Below are 7,920 nucleotides of genomic sequence, written 5' to 3'. Positions count from 1 at the left end.
AGCCTTTAATCCCAGCACTCGGGAGGCAGAGGCAGGCGGATCTCTGTGAGTTCGAGGCCAGCCTGGTCTACAAGAGCTAGTTCCAGGACAGGTTCCAAAGCTACAGAGAAACCCTGCCTCGAAAAACAAAACAAAACAAAAATTCAGTAAAAATATCCTCAAGGTTTTTTGCATTTTTATTTATTTATTTAGAGACAGGCTCTCCCAGTGGAGGAAAGGCCTGCAGCAGCCTCTCCCTTTCTCTCTGTGGCTCACTTGGGGTTTTCTCTTTGTCTTCTTATTGTTTTGAGACACTCTCGTGTAGCTCAGGCTGGCCTGAGGTGTCAATTCTGCTTCAGTCTCCTTGGTTCCAGAAAACTCACATCTTTGAAGTTCTGGGGGAACCCAGGTTCCAGTCCAGGCTAAGCAAACGATCACTGAGTTATGCCAGAAGCTGTGTTGTTTGTTTTGCAACAGGTTCTTTCTATGTCGCCAAGGTTAGCTTGAATTCTCTATTTCCTGTTTCAATTTCCTGGTGCTAGGATTAAGGCCAGAGTTTACCACCTGGCCTCCCTTGCCTTCCAATCTTATAAATGGCTCCGGGGGCAGCAAAATGGCCCAGCAGGTAAAGGTGCTTGGCACCAAGCCTGCTGACGGAAGTGTGATCCCTGGAGCCTACACAGTGAAGAGACAACATCTTTTTTTTCCTCTTCTTGCTTTTTTTTCCTACTTTTTAAAAATTAATTAATTAGTTAATTTTGCATTCTAACTACAAGCTCCTCTCCCTCCTCTCCTCCTCCTCTCTCCCCGCTCCTTTCCTTCCACCTCAGTCTATCCTGCCTCTGTATTTGCTGAGAAGGGGGCAGGCCTCCCATGGGCATCGGCAAAACATGACATATCAAGTCAGCACCTCCCCCTGTACTCAGGCTGGGCAAGGCGATCCAGCATGAGGAATGGGTTCCCAAGAGCCAGCCAAAGCACCAGGGACAGCCTTGCCCCCACTGCCACGGGTGCCACAGTTCTTTATGTTTTTTTAAAAGGATTTATTTAATTAATTTATTTATTTGTGTGTGTGTTGTCTGCATGTATGTATATGCACCTGTGTGTGCCTGAGGAGGTCCGAGGGGGGCTTCAGAACCCCTGGGACTGAAGTTATGGTTATGAGCTGCTATGTGGGTGTTGAAAACTGACCCTGGGTCCTCTGCAATAACTGTTCTTAGCCACAGAGCCACTTCTCCATCCCTCCCCCTTTTTGAGAGAAGGTTTCTTGTAGCCCAGATGGGCCATATACTTGAGGATAACTGATCCTCCCGCCTCTACTTCTTGATTGCTGAAATTACCCACTCGTTCTGGTGTGTACAGCTCAAGTGCAGATGACATGGGTGTGTGAGTGAGACAGAGGCTGGGGAAAGGAGGGACATGGGAGGGGAAACTGAGGTAGCCTTGGAGGAGCAGAGAAGGAGGGAGTTTCACCAAAGGAGGAAGCCAGCCTGGGGAGAAGCTGGAGAGAGGCCCCAAGGGAGGAGCTGGTGGCGAGCCCTCCCTCTTGAAGCTGTGCTGGTTTCCTGCTGGAGGCTTGAGAACCCAAAATGCAGCTTAGCACAGTGAGATGGTAACCCCATTTGTAATCATACTTCCCTTCCCACCCACCCCATTCTGCCTTCCTACCTCCCTTAGATACTGCAGTGTTTTTGTCTTAAACACTGGGTAATGTTTCCTTGTTTCTTACTGCCAAGACTATTATATAAAAATATTTTTTAATGTGTAAACATTATCTATTTAACACTCTCATTTTAGTATGCAATGTAATTATGATGTGAAAAATATACAGGTAATATGCAAATGTAGCTGCACATGGTATGCAAATGTATACCTGCACGTGATAATTCAAGGCTGTTTTTGCATTTGATATGCAAATGTATATTTGCATGTGATAACCATGTGTATGCATGCATGCATGGTCTCATTTATGGCGTGGGATGGGTGGAAAGCTATAGGTGGGCAGGGATCTCTGTTGCTATTTTTTTTTTTTTTTTTTTGGTTTCTCATGACAGGGCTTCTCTGTAGCTTTGGAGCCTGTCCTGAACTTGCTCTTGTAGACCAGGTTGGCCTCGAACTCACAGAGATTCGCCTGCCTCTGCCTCCTGAGTGCTGGGGTTAAAGACGTGTGCCGCCACCACCACCAGCTAATCTCTGTTGCTTTTACTGGACTGGCCCTGACGGTTGTTTGTGGAGAAGCTTGGTGCTACAGTCAGCTCTCTAGCTTTGCCGTCTTGCTAACGTGCACGAAGAGAATACATGCTTTGCGTGTGATCTGCACATCCTACGCGCTTACAGGATGTCATGCTGGGTATGTTCTTATTACCATACACTGTTGAAACTTTCCAGTGCTTTTGACTTTGTCCAACTCTAGGTGTTTGTAATGACCCTGGGGTGTGCTTTAAGGACTTTTATCATTGGAAAGTGGGTATCCAAAAGTCTCCTATGAGTTGAGCTCTGGTATCTAGCATTTCCAACCTGGACCTGTGTGTGCCATTTCCCAAGATGTACTTGGGAAATATACCAGGTAGAAAGAATGTAGCGTACAAGGAACTATCTGGGCTGGAGTTTGCTTGTGCTGCCTAGACTGTGCGTGCAGCCTTCCTCACCTGCTGGTGTCTATAGAAGGAGCTGGGACACTGACTGCCACTTTATCACCCATGTGAACTGAGGATCAAATGCCCTGATTTTTTTCTGCATGGTTAGTCACTCCTATATCCTCTTCTTGTTGCTCTGAAGCTGGATTAGCCATGGGTGTGTAGATTATTCTTTAATTTACATTTCCATGGAAAATTTGGTCCTTCTAAGTGTTGAAGATAGATAGTTTATACCATAAAGTAAATAGCTTTTGTTCAAAATGTTCCCGCGGTCAGTCCGATTTCAGCCAATAGGTGGCCCGGGAGTGTGTGTGGGCACGTGTCAATGGCCTGTTGGGCAAGCTTTGTTTATATACCCATCGTTATACTTTGAACTTTGACATGAACATGGAATGTACTGACTTCACGAGCAGCTCAGCCCTGCTTGGACTTGGCTGCTCATGGGGAGTTTGGGGACAAGCGAGGCAAAGGATCCTCAGAACCTGAAAGATCATGAGTCATGGAGGCGGGGCATGAAAGGGACTGTTATATAAAAGTGTCCTTGGATTCCAGAACACTCCAGAACTTTATTGGTAAAGGCTCTGTTATCCTGCTGACAGTTGGAGAAACAGCTAGTAAATGAGAGAAAGTTTTGTTAACCTTTAGTGTGATGGACTCCAATGACAAGCAGCTTAAAAAGGGTCTCCAGACCATACCTGGTAGACGGTTCCAGTAGTGGGGTACTCGAGGGCCTCATGTTGAATGCTGAGGGAGTCCCCATTCTTCTTCGCATAGACTGGGGTGTGCTGTCAGGACATTGAGCGTGCGCCACCACCGCCCGGCCTGTCAGGACATTGAAATGAAACTACCCTGAATTGATCTGATGTCATTGGGAAGACCTTATGAGGGAGATGGGGTGAGGGTGTGGGGTGGAGGGGTGTGGGGGTGTGGGGGTATGTGGTCATGGTCAGAAGGAGATATAGCTAAGAAAATGGAGAAAGAGATTCAAGGGTAATGTGCTCTGGGCTTTGGGGATAGAGGGATAGGTTGGGAGCAAGGAAGAGGAGGACTCCAGAAACTACTTTTTACAGAGGCAAAGGAAGGGAGTGTCCCCAAAACCTGGAGAAAGGCTGCAGCCCTGCTCACCCCTCTATAATGCTGATGTCCCGATCTGGGAGAGGGCATGTGTGTGCCCCCCAGAGTACCCAATCTGAGCGTGAAGACACATGTACAACTTGTATCTGAAAGCCAGATATCCCTGGTCTTCTCCATGGGGTTATCTTAGTCTCCCACCTGCTCCTGATGCTGCTGGTCCTCTCCTTGGGGCTATCTCAGTCTCCCACCTGCTCTTGATGCCCTGGTCCTCTCCGTGGGGGCTATCTCAGTCTCCCACCTCCTCTTGATGCCCTGGTCCTCTCTGTGGGGGCTATCTCAGACTCCCACCTGCTCCTGATGCCCTGGTTCTCTCCTTGGGGCTATCTCAGTCTTCCACATGCTTTCTACTTTCCTTCCCAGCCTCCCAGCACCAGGCCTGTGGTTTGTTCCTTGGATTAGCCTCCACAACATTTTCCTTGGGTATCTCGGCACCTCGGTACTTTCAGTGAACCATGTTAGTGGCTTCCGTTGGAACTCCTAACCCCCTTGAATTGTTCAAGTCCTCTAATGTACAAAACTGTCCAGATCAGAGCTCTTCCCACCCCACCTCAAATCCTGCCTTTTTCAGGCTTTTACTGTAGTTGGTGAAGATCCTTGTAGATGCTTCTAGAAGCTGCTGGAAAACACCTTAGAGACTCTTCCTTTTCTTACAGCAGCAAATGGACTGACCTCACAAAAATCTCTCAGAGTCTGAGGCCCTAATCCTAACTCCTCGGCTCCTGCCTGGATCTGGCCAGCACCATGCCATACCTTCTGGTCATGCCCTAGGCAGAGCCCCCTAGCGGTCTTCAGGACTCGTGAGAGCTGAAGGAGCTCCCTTCTCCCTTTGGAGTCCATGATTGTCCACATGGTCAGCCCTGCTCTTCCACCTGGCCCTTTGTTTCTCCTGCAACCTTCAGACCTGCTGTCCTGAACCGGATTTTCCTTCTACCATGGCAAAGTCTGGTCCCCAAAGTATCAAGACTGGCTCTTCTCTGACCACCTGTCTCCTCCAAAGGCCATCTCAAAACACCCTTGAAGTCAAGTTGAAACCCCTGTTCTGTTGTGGGTAGCTTCAGTGCTTCAGGGACAGCGAGCAGCATTTTCAAAAAAGTGGAATGTTCCTGCTGTGCTGGCAGTAACATCTGGTGACATGGTTTGCCACTGCTGCACGAGGCACTGGGCCCTCAGATGCTTGCTGGGAGAGCTAGCCCGGGCACGCGTGACGCAATCGCCTTTTTCATTTCATTTTGTTTTGTTTGAGACAGGACCTTGCTTTGGAGTCCGGTCTGCTCTCTACCTCAAACCCTTCTGCCCCAGCCTCCCTCAGGCTAGGATCATAGGTGGACACCCAGCTTGGTGATACAGCCCTCTGCAATAATTTAGCCTGGTTCTGAGGTGGCTTTTCCCACCCCAGCCCCTCAGTATTGAGGATCAAGTCTGGGACTTTGCGTGTTGTACATTAGTGCTCTCTACCAGTGAACTCCTCCACCAGCTTAGCCTGGCTCTCAGGCCTGGTATTTACCAGGACTCTCTGGTGGTCTGGCTTATCCGTGCTCTTAGTCGGGCATATTATATTAGTTGAATGTAATATGCATCTTAACTGCCAGACTTGTAAAAGTTACAAGACTGTATACCATAATCAAACAGTGTGAAATCCGGTTCCCAGGGAGAAGCTGCCAGCATGTCCCTGACACACCTCTCCTGCTGAAAGTTCCTTCTGCCTTAAAAAAAAAAATCAACTTTTTAAAAATGTGATTGAGTGTTTTTCCTGCACATGTGTCTGTGTACCGTGTGTGTGCCTGCCCAGGGAGGGCAGGGGATCTCAAGGATACCTTTACATGTGCCTGTGTACATGTGTGTGCCTGCCCAGGGAGGCCAGAAGAGGGCAGGGAAGCCCATGGAAATAGTTATAAGCAGCCATGTGTGCCCTGGGAATCAAACCCAGATCCTTTGGAAGAGCAGCCAGTATTCTTAACCACTGAGCCATCATCTAACTCTTGGAAGCACCCTTGGCTTTTTATAGGCATGAGTTCCAAAGTCAGTTGTAGAGGAGAATCCCAAGCTCCAGTCTGGGAAGGAGGAAGAGAACTGACCTCTTGCATAGGACACATTCAGGTGGAAAAGGAGTTGTGGGACAATATTCTCTCTGACAGCAAATAACCTTTTGTCTGCTTCCTCTTATGAGATCTAAAGGAACCACTATCGGCTCAAGACCCTCAAGACCAAATTCTCAGTACAAAAGAGATTTAGTTTCCCCAGAGGGACAGAGAGCAAGGGATAAAAGACAAAGACAGGAGACAGAGGAAGAGGAAGAAGGGGAAAGGAACAAGGGAGAGGGGAGAGAGGTATTTGTCGGTTGGGGGACAATGACAGAAGTCTGTCCCTGGATAGTGAGAAGACCGAGGTGGCCCATAGGCAAACAGCAGTTTATAAAGGCAAAGGGGCAAAGTCCTTGTTAGGATGAGGTGTTTAATTTTAACTGGGCTTGTTAGGGGGCTTTTGATTGCTGGACTTCAATACTTTGATAGCTGGGCCTTGGTAGTCAGTCTCAGGAGGAAGAAGTGGCCAAATAAGGAAATAGGCCTTGCTGGCTGGCTTTAGGAATGAATCTAACTGCTTTTAGCAAGGCAGAGGGAATGGGGGGAAGGGCAAGGTTTGCCAGAGCCATGTTTGCCATGCTTGGGCTGACTAGACCTCCTTCAAGACCCTTGCCAGGAAGTTGGTAAGAAAGAACAAGTGGACAGTAGCCAGGAAGCTACAGGGTTGGGGGAGGCAGAGAGGCCATGGGAACTAGCTATGCGTTGGTTGAGCCTGACCATGCCTCTCAAGGAGAAAAGTGGCTCTCTACAGCTCGCCTCTACACTTTTCCTGACAGTGTGATTGTCCCAATTCAGGAAATGCCCCAGAAGCTCCTGGCAGGTGGGAGGAGACCCTAATCAAGATTCCATTCAGCTGTACCGCTATGTGTTAGAGAGGAGGTGGACTTGGGGATATGGCTCAGTTACTAAAGTGTTTGCTTAGCTTGCACAAATCCCTGGCTATCATTGCTAGCACTGTGCAAGTCAGATGTGGTGGCACACACCTGCAATCCCAGCACTCAGGAGGTGGAGACAAGAGGATCTGAAGTTCAAGGTTTTCCTCTGGTACATAGTGAGCCCCAGGCCAGTCTGGGCTACAGGAGACCCTGTTTCAAAAGACAAAGAGGAGTAGAGGAACTCTTCTCTCTCTCTCTCTCTCTCTCTCTCTCTCTCTCTCTCTCTCTCTCTCTCTCTCTCTCTCTGCTCCCAACACAATGGCCCTCTGCTGCACACACAGGCTTGGGGGAGTGCTGGAGGTTTGTGCATGTACACACGCGCTTCTGTGCAGTCAGAATTCAGAACAGCCCCCCAAAGCGCGCCTTATGCTGCCCTGCACCGCTCACCCCCACTGCCCTCCTCAGCCCAGTGAAGGACACAAGAACCTGATCCTCCCAGGACCGGACTGGGATCTGAGGAAGAACACTGGGTGTCTCCACAGACTCCCAGGGAGGTCTGCACCTATCTTATCAGTACTTGAGGGCCTGGGGCACCTGTACTCTAACTCCGGTGTCTGCCGGTGCTGCTGGAGACAGTGCTGAGTTTAATCCTGAGAAGACTTGCTCCAAAGTCCTTCCACTCCACACAGTCACCGGGCCACGTTTCTGCAGGGGGCACAGACATCGTCTGAGATGTCATTTCAAGTCTGGAGCCCAAGGTGTCTGTAGAGAAGCCCACTCATACAGGTAGAAGAGCTCTGGGTTCCCGCTGGTCTGATCCCCTTTTCATTGCAGACAGGGGGGGGGGGGGGGTTAGTCCTCAGGTGCATTGCTTGGTTAAATGTGGCACCACAAGGAGTCTGCCCCGTGGATAAATGGTGTATTTCTAAATCTAAGGTAAAGGTTTCAATTAGCTTTCCTAGAGGGACCAGGTAAGCCATTGCCTTTGATTGGAGAGGGACAGGGTCTTCCTCAGGGCAACCCTTGTTCTCGGGTTCAGTAGATGGCGCAGGAGAGGTGTTCTTTAGGTGCTTTCTGGGTACACAAGTCACTCCAGTTGAAAGCTGGCAAAAATTTCAAACAATGTCTTTTTTATTTTTGCCTACCAAGCAAAAGAGGTGTGGAACAGATCTGGTGTGAGCCGGTGGGCGACCTCTGTTCTGGATACTTGCCCAG

Source organism: Chionomys nivalis, chromosome 9 (assembly GCF_950005125.1).
Source record: "Chionomys nivalis chromosome 9, mChiNiv1.1, whole genome shotgun sequence".
NCBI classification, from domain to species: Eukaryota; Metazoa; Chordata; class Mammalia; order Rodentia; family Cricetidae; genus Chionomys; species Chionomys nivalis.
This window is presented reverse-complemented; position numbering follows the sequence as displayed.